This window comes from Amblyomma mixtum, chromosome 1 (assembly GCF_055824585.1).
Source record: "Amblyomma mixtum isolate Tamu chromosome 1, ASM5582458v1, whole genome shotgun sequence".
In the NCBI taxonomy this organism is placed as follows: Eukaryota; Metazoa; Arthropoda; class Arachnida; order Ixodida; family Ixodidae; genus Amblyomma; species Amblyomma mixtum.
In genome coordinates this window covers 221446625-221459770 of record NC_143012.1, presented here as the reverse complement: position 1 = coordinate 221459770, position 13146 = coordinate 221446625, and the positions used below count along the sequence as shown (strand labels likewise).

General features: G+C 45.7%; 1 protein-coding gene and 1 non-coding gene across 2 annotated transcripts in view; both read left to right on the top strand.

The window, feature by feature from the left end:
• LOC149370983 (uncharacterized) overlaps positions 1-10103 on the top strand; it is a 43651-nt gene extending 33548 nt beyond the window's left edge. Inside the window, exon 9 of the transcript XR_016286509.1 lies at positions 9364-10103. The gene's annotated coding sequence lies outside the window, so the exon portion shown is untranslated. The remainder of the gene's footprint in view (positions 1-9363) is intronic.
• Positions 10104-12531: 2428 nt separating this feature from the next.
• Positions 12532-12613, top strand: TRNAL-AAG (transfer RNA leucine (anticodon AAG)). The gene has a single exon. It is a non-coding gene; the product is annotated as a tRNA-Leu (tRNA).
• Positions 12614-13146: the final 533 nt, after the last annotated feature.

The following is a 13146-nucleotide window of genomic DNA, read 5'->3' as shown; positions in this document are numbered from 1 at the left end:
TTCTGTGCTTCATAATACGCTCTCGGTGCACACTCATCATACAAAGGCCGTCCAGTCTGTCGTTTGTCATCATTGAGCGTAGCCAGGTTTTCACTCTCCTCATTGTACTGAAGGAGCGTTCTACCGTACAGGTAGTAAGTAACTGGCAAAGCCAGAGCCACCTCTATGGCTTTTGCAATACCAGGGAAGAATGTCTTGGCCTGATGTAGAAGCTCGCAGTAAGTTATTCCTGATGGGTTCCCAGTTTTGTTGCACGACATCTCGTACCAAGAGATGGCCTCTTCCTTGCAGTTGTCGATGCCGTAAAAGCACTGGAGTTCTTCGGCGAGGGCAGCGAACTCAACACGGCTCAAGTGCTTCATTTTTGACGGATGCAACTGGAGAAGTTTGAAGCTGCTCTCATTGCTTTCAGAAAAGCGACGAGCTAAAGAAGCAGTGAGGGAGTCCAAGTACGGCACATATATTGCCACATGGTAGTATTCCTCCGGCGACTGAATCCTGTAGTTGTCTCGGTGGGCCTTACGAGAGACTTGTCTTGGTACAGATATCACCACATTTAATTGATTGGATGCCTCCCTTGCTGCATTCATGATGTTAGAGAACTCCTCTACAGCGTTTGTCCGGTGACCGAGAAACATACGTTGTAGCTCAGTGATGCGGTCATGCACAGAATGGAACTCCATGGATACACCTTGCAGAACGTCCGTAACTGGTTCAAGCCGAGCGCTGTACTTCGCTACAATGTGCAAGCAGACGATGAAAGATGAGCTTGTTGTTGCGCAGTAGAGGATGTCAGCTCGTTGTCTAGTTGCAGCGTTCGAGCATGATTCCGTTGACGCGAGCTCCTCGAGTGCTTCGACTATGGCCATGTAATGCTGATAGAAAATCCTAGTAGGTTTGTATTTTGCAGACCATCTTGTCTCACACAGCATCGGAATGTTGGGCACCAATTTTCTCCGGAGCACGCTCTCGAGGAAGAAGTTTATGGTTTGTTTGATTATCCCAATTGTGTTTCGAATTTCAGAGACGTCGTTCAAATCGTTGATGACGAGATTTAGTTTGTGACTTGCACAGTGGAAAAATGGTGCCTTCGGGAAGTGTTTCTGTATTATTTTGTTCACTCCAGCTTCTTTTCCTGCCATTGTAGAGCATCCATCTACCCCTGTCCAACGAGGTTCGAAAGAATCAGCCCGGCATTCGTCAAAAGCTTCAAGATTGGAGCGGCGATGCAAGCGGAGTTTAATTGCTCCAGCTCTACCAATCCCCAAAACTGCTGTCGAACGCACACTTTGGCTCACGCCTTGTCAATAAAGCGAACGCCTATAGACATCTGCTTTTTTCCTGAAATATCTGCAGTTTCTTCCGCAAGAACGGAAAAAGCAAACGCTGTGTAGCTTCGGTAACTATCTGCTGTCTCAGGATGTCGTCACAGATTGTGATGATCTCGTTCTGGACGCGGACAGAAGTGCACTTGGCATTGCGAGCAGAAGAAGCGAAGTGCTCCTGAAGTAGAGTATCTCCAGCTTCTACACGAAAGTCAAGGAGATCATTGAAGACTCCACTATCGGACTGCTTGTCGCGAATTGGCAAATTCATGCGCCGCGCAAAAGACAATGGTGGAAACTACTGGAAATAGTTTCTCACGGTTCCTTTCAACTTGCGCGTGCAGTGCTCTGTTCAGCTGCTGTACAACGGGTAGCTGCTTGCCTTTCATCACATCCATAAAGTTCTGTGAGGCCGTCATTGCCTCCTGGCGCCATTAGGATTTTACGTGATCCCTGCACGCCTCCTGCATTTTTCTGTAGCTACTGAAAGCGCACACGATAAAACTACCTTGAGTACCCCGGTGAACACGCGGAGGAAAACTTACGCAAAAACGACAAAAGGCGCCTTTCGCTGTCGCTGAGTACGCAAGACAGGGGGCGTAATCTCCCAGCCATTGGTGTCGAAAAGGCCTCTTTCCAGTTGTTACATCCTTCGTAAAGTCGTATATAACATTTGGCAACCATGGCTTAGTGAGATGATGTAACTTCAAAAAGTCCGGTATGCCAGTGAGTTTAGCTTATAGAAACTCTCCTAAGTCATATTCTTGAGGCAAGTTATTTGTTTTCTTGCTGTTGTCTCCGGACTTCGATCCCAAGCAAGTAGAAAGGGAATCGTCTCGGCTTACTGCGTGACTGGAGCTCGCTGGTGGGGTTCCTTCCATGGAGTCGACGACATCAGCTACTGTCCGGTGATGAAAGCTTGCATCACTGTTCAAATGCCACACCGTTGTCACATGTCACACCAGAATCTGCAGGGGCGCAGTTGAACAACGCTTCGTCAGACAACCGCGGACGCTTGAAGAAGCGTCGAATGTCCATCATTCGGGACCGCGCGAGACAAAGCTGGCTATGGAGTTTCTCGTCGTTCATAGTGTTAAATATTATATACAGGCGCGGCCATAAGTAAACGGAGCACGCTAGTGCGTTTCAAGTGCAATCAATCCATCGGTAATGAAGAAGCGATGTGTGTCTGCAAGAAGGCCCACCAACCTCTTCTACCAGCATGCGCATACCACTGCTAGAAATTTCAATTAGGTGACGTGCGAAAAATATTCGAAGACAATTGCGTGCTCCGTTTACTTTTGTCCGCGCCTGTACACATTGATTGGAAAAACGGTTCAACGCGTACGTTGAAAACAAAAGAAGACTATATATACAACGAAAACTTATTTACAAGATAAATGCACGCTCGCAGCTTCATACACCTCGCTCCATCTTGCTCGCGCATCTGCACAGTCGAGCAACCGCACACACTGCTCGCCGCTCGTCGTTTTCTCGTCCGCTGTCTTGGTTGTTCTCAGCTTCGTTGAAAACCGGCCACTAAAAACACCGAAGCATGAACACAGAGGGGCGCACACGTGCAAGGGCAATTACTTGCCGCAATATCCCCGAATGAGCACTTTGGGGGTAAAAGGAACGCCGCGCGACTTCCGAGGGGAAGGGACACTCGCCACTCCGGTCGGAAAATTTGTTTTTGTGTTTTTATGGGGTTCAGAGCCCCAAAACGACTCAGGCTATGAGGGACGGAGTAGTACAGAGTTCCGGATAATGTCGACCACCTGGGTCTCTTTACCATGCACTGAAATCGCACAGCACATGCACGCTGTTGTGATTTGAGGCCCGGTCAGAGGTGACAGGCGAGCCAGGCAGGCGCCACCGGCTGCGTTGACCAAAGGTGCTGGTTTTCGGAGAAGACGCAAGGAACGCTGGCGTGGGGGCGCCTCTGGAGACTGCGTCGCCGTGAACAAAAGCAGCTAATCCCCTTTGCCGAAGATTCTGAAAGCGGCGCTTCTACCGAACTGCTCTCTCCCGTGGATAGGAGGAGACAGCGAGCGGCGGCGTCGCCAACTCATCGCCCGCTTGCCCCTGAGCAGCCCGACAAAGCGGGGGTGGACACGGCTGATTTGTCTTTCCCTCCTGAAGAATTCATCGGTGGCCGGTGTACGAACGTGTCCTGATTATAGCGAGCGACGCAGGCGAAAACAAGATGCCCTGTGCACTGTCTGCCTCCGTGTCGCTATCTATCTAGAGATCAAAGAAACAGACACCCATCTCAAGACGGTTTGAAACACATGCTCGCCGGTGCCGCTGTATGTCTGCAACAGGTCACCCTTTAGTAGAGCTAACGATGGCGTGGTTTGAAAACGGCGGAACGACGCGCGCCCGGACGCGGCATTTCGCAGATGTGACCCAAAGCGTGGAAGCGGGGCTGCTTTTACCCTTTTGGCTGAGCGCACCACCGCCCCTGGCGTGCGGCCATCACTCACGGTTCGAGCGAGTGATTTTCCAGGGGGGTGCAGCCGCCCCCCCCCCCCCCTTGCACCCCCCTCCGGACGCCCATGGTGGCGAGTAATGAGTTTCGAAACAAGAGACTAAAACGCCGATGACGCGAAGCGTATTAGTACTTAAAGCAGTACTCCGTGCTGCGTAAAATTGCGCTCAGGATTCTTAAACCTACCTGGCATGCCTTAGAGTGCGCAGATCAGTCGCTGTATTCATGCCATAATGTAAAGCATACGGCCACCTTAGCGTTTATCATCAAATTACGACCTTTCAACTGCTGTTTAGGCAACCTTATAACCATGTCACTTCTTCAATTGGCGGAAGAAAGTAAAGTTCAAGATGCCCAGGTTTTTTATCATGACTGCATTGCTATGAACAAACACGCGTACCTAGAACCTCCTCATCAGCTCTCAGTAAGGCACGTTGACGGGCTAGTTGGTTTTGCATCTTGAAACTTGGAAAAAACCCACCTAGGCGCAAATGATTTCACAAGGACACAAAAAGAGATGAGGAGACAACGGACAGGCGCCGAACAAAAAGAGACTAGGAGACAACGCCTGTCGGTTGTCTCCTCGTATCTTTTTGTGTCCTTGTGAAATCATTTGCGCCTAGGTGGGTTTTCCCAAGTTTCAACATCACCTCTCAGTCAGAAGGAATCACAAGAGTATGGGAACCATTTATCTCCGCTGTAAGCAGTTCAAGGGTTATATTTTTTTTGGTTAGCCAGAGGAATAAAACTCCCAGCATGACTTACACATGAAACTGCAGATGTATTTGCCGCCAAGAAGAAATATTTTTTGGAATTTAACAAGATACACCGCTGTGAGCAATCGTCATTTATGGCTGGTGGCCTAAAAATGCTACTTCACTTAATGTATGTTTTTTTTTTGTTTCATGGCTATGGCGCTGGTAGTTTTTACATTGATATTCCTTATGATTATCCTGTCTTGATAATATTCTCTGTTCGTTTTTTTTTATTTCTGGTGCATTTGTTTCTCACATTTTTTTCTAACAGCGCCTTACCACTGAGCCACCACGGCGGACTCTAACAATCTGCACTTTTTGTGATTTTGTTTCCACTCCTGTAAGAGCCTGACAAAGCTTAAATTTATTTATTTATTTATTTATTTATTTATACAGAATACCCCTAAAGGCCCTCGAGAGGGTATTACATAGGGGGGGGGGGGGGGCACAGGCAATTGAACAGAATAAAAGAAAAACCACAAATATAAAACAAACAACAAAAGCACAAATAAGACACACTGGATGAAATAAGTAAGCAAAAGAATCAATCAAAAGCACAAATAAGACACTTTGCATGACATATAAGTAAGCAAAAGAATCAAAAGAATGGCAGCGCGGCAAAGAACGAAGATTACTGCATTATTAAAATTATACAAACAGAACACTAATACAATGAATCTTTTTAGTCACAAACCCTGCAAAAAAGGAAGCCATGAACAAATAAAATAACAATGTATGCGAAGAGTTAAGCAGTAGTTATTGAAGATATAAGTTTAAAATATTTATCAGGATCAGTGGTGGTTGCGATATGTGAAGGCAGAGTGTTCCAGTCAGATATTGTGCGTGGTAAGAATGAATGCGCATAGATAAATGTTCTGCACGTGAAACGTTTAACTTTAAAGGGATGATCGCGGCGGTCAAAAATCGAAGTAGGCAAAGAAAAAAAGTCGTTATGAAGTGATGGATGATGATAAAGTTTATGAAAAAGTGACAGTCGTGCAATTTTACGGCGGAGACATAAATCCTGGAGACCTGCGCGTTTCTTTAAGGCTGTGACGCTGGTGTTACGTGAATAATCGGAGTAAATAAAACGAACGGCGCGGTTCTGCAATGATTCAATGTTATTTATTAGGTAAGATTGGTAAGGGTCCCAAATAGCCGAGGCATATTCAATTTTAGGTCGAATTAGAGTGGTATAGGCATGAGCACGGAGGTGAGGAGGAGCATGCTTTAGGTTATGTTTTAGGAGACCTAATGGCCGATTAGCAGATGCAAGCATAAGGTTAATATGGTGGTTCCATGCTAAGTCTGAATGAAGGTGAAGTCCTAAGTACTTATACGTGGTGACTAGCTCGAGTGAGGTATTATTTAAGGAGTATGCTGTTTGAATTCGAGACATTCGGTTAGTAAAAGACATCAATTTAGTTTTTGAATGATTAAGTTGCATAAGCCAGGTTGAGCACCATGCTGTTACTGAATCCAGGTCAGATTGAAGGGATTGGCAATCGGTGTTAGAATAAATTTTGCGATAAATTACACAATCATCAGCAAAAAGTCTGATATGGGAAGAAATGGAATCCGGTAAATCGTTGATAAATATTAGGAAAAGTAAGGGGCCAAGCACACTTCCTTGTGGGACGCCAGAGTGTACTTGGCTGAAAGACGAATTGTGGTTATTGACAGTTGTAAATTGAGACCTGGAAAAGAGAAAATCTTTAACCCATGCAATGACAAGAGGGTTAATATTAAGCAGTGCTAGTTTCATTAATAACCGGTTGTGTGGTACTCTGTCGAAAGCTTTAGAAAAATCAAGAAATATGGAGTCTACTTGAATGCCAGCATCAATCGATGAATGTATGTCTTGAATGAATCCGGCAAGTTGCGTTTCGCAAGAGTAGCCTTTGCGGAACCCATGTTGATATTTAAAGATAATGTTATGTTCTTCAAGATAGTTAATTACCTGCGAGTGAATTACGTGTTCAAGAAGTTTGCAAACAGTGCTAGTTAATGAAATGGGTCGGTAATTTAGTGGTGAGGAACGATCGCCAGACTTGAAAATTGGCACAACTTTAGCTAGACGCCAGTCCAGCGGAATCACGCCTGATGATAGAGATTGTGAAAAAATAGCGGACAAGATGCGATGAATACCATCAGATGAATTTTTGAGTATTTTGTTATTAAAGCCAAGGTGATCTGATGCTGATGTTGTTTTAAGCTTCCCTAGTAAGGATAAGATACCGGTCTCACTGATAAATATTTCGGACATTGATGTATTAGAAGTGCTGACAGAAATAGGAGGTAGAGGGAGATCTTCACGGGTAAAAACGGATGTGAATGCGTTATTGAAAAGTTCGGCGCATTCGGCCACTGGAACACTGCTGCCTTCCGCGTTAGTAAGAGTAATGTCAGGATGATTAGCGGGGTTTATTATCTGCCAGAACTTCCGTGGATTGTTTGTTAGCATTGCCGGTAGATCGTGTGTGAAGAAGTGCCTACGTGCAGATATCAACTCAGACTGATATTCCTTATCACATAGTTTGTACCGTTTCCAAGATTCGGAGTGTCTGTTCTTGTCGGCTTGTCTGTAAAGGCGCTTTTTCTTGTTATTAAGGCGACGTAGATGCCTATTAAACCAAGGCGCTGTGTTAGTGCAAGGGATACTGATGACGGGTATGAATCTGTCAATGAGAGTAGCCAGTTTCACGCTGAACAGGTTCCAGTTCGTTTCCACGGAGCGTGACGACAAATCGTGAAGAAAATGATCAGCAAAGACGGACAACTGAGCGTTTATTTCGCCGAAGTTTGCTCGGTTGTAGCACCTTATTTGTTTAGTACGTGTTACCTTTTTATGGGGCACAAAATTCAGGTTACCCGTGATTATGGAATGGTCGGAAAGGCCTTCTAAGAGCGCAATGTTGGAGCAAAGGTAAGGATCACTTGTCAAGATAAGATCGAGAATATTGGCTGTAGTGGCGGAACGACGCGTAGGTTCAGAAATAAGTTGTTGCAAAGAGAAATCGAGACAGGACTGGAGGAAAGCCTGAGCTTCGGGATCATTGGCAGGAGCTGTTAAAGACGACCAGTTAATAGCCGGAAAGTTAAAGTAACCAAGTAAAAGTAAGCTTGAATTCGGGAAACGACAAGTAAGATCGCTTAGTAAATTAGAAAACTGAATTGCGAATGAAGAATTCATGTCCGGAGGGCGGTAAATGACGCCAATGATGGCGACCGTGGGACCACAACTCAACCGAACCCATACCGATTCTATGTACGACGTGACCTCGATAGGCACAGCAGTGAGCACTTTATTGACAGCCAGAAGAACACCGCCACCTCTACGGCCCGTGCGGTCACAACGAAATATGTTGAATTCGGAGTCACAGGCGAAAATGACATCATCAGGAACCATGTCATTTAACCAAGTCTCGGTAAGCGCGATGACCGAGGAGCAGCATGAATCAATTAAAGAAGAAAGAGCTACGTTTTTAGAAAGAACACTCCTTATGTTAGTGTACAGAAAACTGACATCGTAATTGGAGCAACGCTGCGCGTTTGGCCGCCCGGGTGGTTTGCCAGCCACTTTACGAGAACTGGAAGGGATGCGTCAGGCAAGGGACACGCGCACTGCGCTACTGGTTTGATCATCCCAGAAATACGAGACACCATTGATAAGCAGTTTATCAAAAGACAAACGGACCTTGTCACCTTCTTTTTTTACTGATTTGGCATACTTCCACAGTTGGCTGCGTTTCTCACGAACCGTTTTCGAGTAATCTCGCGAAATGCTGAAATCGGTATTTTTGAGTTTATAGCCCTTACTCATAAGCGTTAATTAATAGAAAAGTAAAACAAATATCATAAATATTAAATTTAACTCCGTTTGAAAAGCTGCACGCACAATGTCCACGCATGTTCAAGCACGGTTTTTCAGCCGCCTTATACAGAGGCTTCGAAATAAGCTAGCTCATTCAACAAGAACAGAATGAAGTCACATTGTTGACGATCACCGAGTGCCCTTCCCCGCCCGGAGGTATTGTATTGTTGAATATGAAACTACAAGCCCTGAGTAAAAGTGTTTCTATTTCTGAGCCGCTGGAGATGCCTGAAAATTTCTGAAAACAGCTGTGTTCCTTCAAGTGAAAAGAAGTAGAGCAATTCCTGAAAAGCTGTAGGTAAACGTGCGCCATCTGAGCGCAGAATTTCCAGAAGCGTCAATGCAACTCGGGTATACCTAGAAATTTCGGGTGCATTTTTAGTGTCATTTCCTTCTTTTCGCTCGTGTAAGAAGCTACGGATGATACCCTCAATACTTTGTTTTTGTAATGAACACTGGCTACTGTTATAATAATGACCCCATCAATGGGTCTTGCATGACGAGTGACACTTTCTCATTGAAGATAGTCGCTTGTATGCAACAAAGAATAATTGAATCGAATCGTCTTGAAGAGACACTGAGGACAGCCCAATTAATTTTCTTTATTTATTTAATCGCCTTTTCCGGCTATGTTGACCTTAGTTCGGTAGCAAAATACGCACTTATATTTGAGAAAACTGAATTTGAAATTTGACAAATTTCTTCTAGTGGTAATGCGAACATAAGCAATAAATGAGATAATGCGAAATGTCGATGCTAGTTAATCAACGTTGGTGTTTCGGAGTAGCCGAATTTCGTAACCATTCATGGTGTGTGAAAGGAGACAAGAGGGAGAGTAAGGGCGCAGGGTAGGGGTGTGCCACGCGTGAGAGCGTCCTTCACAAATGGTCACGAATGGTCATTTATCTATCCATGCAGGGTGGGCCTCCGGCCTGACTACTACAGCCATGACGAGAGGAAAGAAGGGAACTGCTGACGTCACGAGTGCCGTCATTGTGTTCGGAGCAATCAGCAATGGGTATTCTTGCCGACCAACGTGGGGTATCGTCATGATGACACTTAATTCTAACCAATCAGCGTGGCGCGTTGCCATGACGTCATGGGCTAGAACGCCAACAACGACGACGTCCCATGAACGGGAAACGGGGCCCTAACTCTTGTCGCTGTAAGATGTAACACTTTTGCTCCCATGCTACCCAATTCAAATTCGTGTCGTCAGGAACGAAAGTAACTCTGTGACTACCGTTTGGAAGTGAATGGCCGTGAGGCTTACTCTGAGAGATCCACACACAAAAACCTGTTTATGAGTCACCGCAACTTATTTGCGAAGAAGGTGGTGTTAGCGATACCTGCATTTCACTCTAACGATTTCTAGCTTATACTAGTAAATGCTTTGTCTTGAGTTAAACTGGCATCTTTTGTTCTTAGAACACAGTAATCTCTTGATGCAGGACAACTTCACTGTATGCTCTCAGTATCCAGTTAACGAGTGACATTGTTGCAGTGTATCGTATGCTTCACTGGACTAATTCTGCGACAGATATATCTATAATGGTGTGGTGGGCATAACTGTTGAGTGCACCTACACTGACCACACACACTCCCATGCCTCCCTGCTCCATGGGACCACAGTCCATCAGCCCCCTTCCCCCGGGAGACAAAAATTTGCGATGCCATCATTTCAGTAGCCCCCGGCCTTACGCCTATGTTCTAAGCGAGCCCGGTGACCAAAAAGAATACTGCCCCAGTTACGTTCCTTGTAAAAAGTACCACTTTTTTAAAACTTAGAAGCAAGTTACGTCACGATCGTAGTCGTTAACATCTATGCAGTTATATTCCCACCCTCAGCCATCGATCTTCAATTGGCCTTTTCTACTGCAGCAATAGCCACTTTGTCCAAGAAAAATGCACCCTTTCCCTTATCTCATCTCACTTCTCCACTTGACTCTATCACTTCGGGCCACGCCGCGCTTCCGATAAGTGCGGGGCAGCGGGGGTATTTTCAGCTCGCAGTAAGGTCGCTGGCTTCTCGAGCACCGCCAGAAGCTGCAAACGGGCGCCAAGAAAAGAAAACAAAACGAAACAAAACAAACACACACACACACACAAGATGCTGTACGTTCACCGTAAGCTCGAAGTTGTTAATGAAATCCCGTTGACATGCGGCAAATTATAGGTAGGGTTAACTGGTTGAAACCTTAATGAGCTCTATTCTTCGTACAAAAGCTAGCGCAAAACACGACACACACAAGAAAGGTAGACAGGACAACGTGCTGTATTGGAAAGATACTCAAGTAACACTTGTTGCTGGGCTTGTTGTTGAGCCCAGCAACAAGTGTTACTTGAGTATCTTTCCAATACAGCGCGTTGTCCTGTCTACCTTTCTTGTGTGTGTCGTGTTTTGCGCTAGCTTTTGTACGAAGAATAATGCACCAACTCGCCCAGCAACAAGTGTTACTTGAGTATCTTAATGAGCTCCTAGCCTTTCTTATGCTAAGGTGCTGCGTGTGTTAAGCGCGATAGATCTGCAAATTTGCATGTACCGTTTAAGGCAAGAACAGAGGAAATAACTGCATCAGCGACACAATGGTATCTTTGTGCGAAAGCGAAATGTGATTTCTGATCTGTTCTCGAATCCCGGTGATAACATGTGGGCTATTCTCGTTAAGCCGGCAAAGTCTATTTGCACGCATAGCGTGGAATGCAGCTCTGATGAAAGTTTGCGAGTCTCACATTTTTCCCCTTCATCATAGCTATTGGTTAGCGCTGATGCATTTGTTCTAAACGTTCCCCTTCACACAGAACCATATCTCATACCTTCACGCATCGGCGAATATATCTGTTCTCCACATTACATTTCTTGCAAAGCCATCCGCATTAGCAAACGGCAACGACTGAATGCCGTCTTTTCCAGCAGCTGACCTTGAGCTGGTCTCGTCGATTGCTCGCCAAGGCATCGCACAAAACCGGCCGCAGAAAAGAGGACACTTCAGGCGCACGTCCGCAAGCAGCGGTCGCAGCTGATTCCGAGGCCTGTAATTAAGGATGTGCTTGCAAGAGAAGAAATTTAAAAGCAGGGGCCATAGGGGCATGTTGACTTATGTAGATTATTTTGTTCCTTTTATCTTTTTAAAATTCCTTTGCTCTAATGTCTTGATGGTAGGCGTTTTAAATTCGGGCCCGTCGCCATAGACAGGCTCACTTCTGAAAAGCAAGCATTTGAAGGACGAGATGGACAATGTGCGCAGGACGTTAAGTTGGATTATGTAGAAACGAGCTTTTCCGTTCTTTTGTACATAACATTCCTTTCACAGACGCAACTGTGCTATGCTTAAATTGACACTTTTTTTGGCGCTGACCTCGCTGGTTAAGGATTGAGGTCAAAGATATGACACTGAACTCTTGACTAATGTCGATACTAGTCACAGCTCAAAATATAGAGAAAACTGATACTGTTTCTTTTTTTGTCAATTTCCCACAGCTGACTGCATAGCGCTTTTGTTTACACTGAGAGCGAATGTGGTGATCATAGAAATTCGGCAAGTTTAGTTGTTTTTTTTTTTTAGTAACGCTGGATACCAGAGAAGAAATTTGCACGTGACGTGCTAAAGTGTTCACGATAAAGCGTCGGCACGCTTTGGTTTAATCTCCCCACTCCTCGATTTCATAGTTTGCTGTCTCCTAACGAACATCAGACTTCTTCTTCCACCATTCACTTTACCCTCTCCCAGCGCGCCCGCTAGTAGGAGAGGAAACGCAGCTAGTGACTGGGCGTGGCAAGCAGCGGGGAAAAAAAAATCACGCAAGAGGTCACTCATGCAGGCAACGCATGTGAAGTAGGTCGCGAAAACGGCATCCTTGTCGGTGAGGAGTGTATATGCTGCACGCGAAGAACCTCCAAGCTGGCTGCCGTGTCTGGATGAATGTGTGTGCCTCCCTGAATTTTGATGTTTGGATAGAGATGTAGTGTTGAGGTAGGGCTATGGCGGGCTCCTATTAAGCAGCCCGGTAACTTGTGACTCGAACCAGTCTGACTGAAGTTTTCCTCCTTTCTACTGAAGTTCTTCCATGCAATAAAGAAAAATCGGTAGCGTGGCCGAGCGGTCTAAGGCGCTGGTTTAAGGCACCAGTCTCTTCGGGGGCGTGGGTTCGAATCCCACCGCTGCCAGAATTTTTGCTTTCGTTTTTTTAAAAATTAGTAAGGATGGAGGAATAGGTAGGTAGGTAGGTAGGTAGGTAGGTAGGTTTATGGGGTTTAACGTCCCAAAGCGACTAAGGCTATGAGGGACGCCGAAGTGGAGGGCTCCGGAAATTTCGACCACCTGGGGTTCTTTAACGTGCACTGACATCAGGAAGGAGGAATAGAGAGCACTGCGCCCTCAAGTGTCTGTATAGGAGTAATTATTTTTCATTTGTCCACGCAAGGCAAATGTTTGGATAGCATTTTTCTCACGCTTCATATAAGCATCGAGGTTGCGTATGCTACTCTTGTAGCACACCTTGTAGCTACCCTTGACTTTTCCGGTGTGCTGTGCCGTCGGGATATCGCCCCCCCCCCCCCCCCCCCCCGCTTTTTATTTTTCGCAGTGTCACTTTGCCAAGACCCGCATGACCATATGCTCATTTTAACTGCCTGTCGTAGCATTCTGTCAGGGTCGTGGCTTCACAATTGTATTTGCAGTTTCCCAGCAGACAACGGCG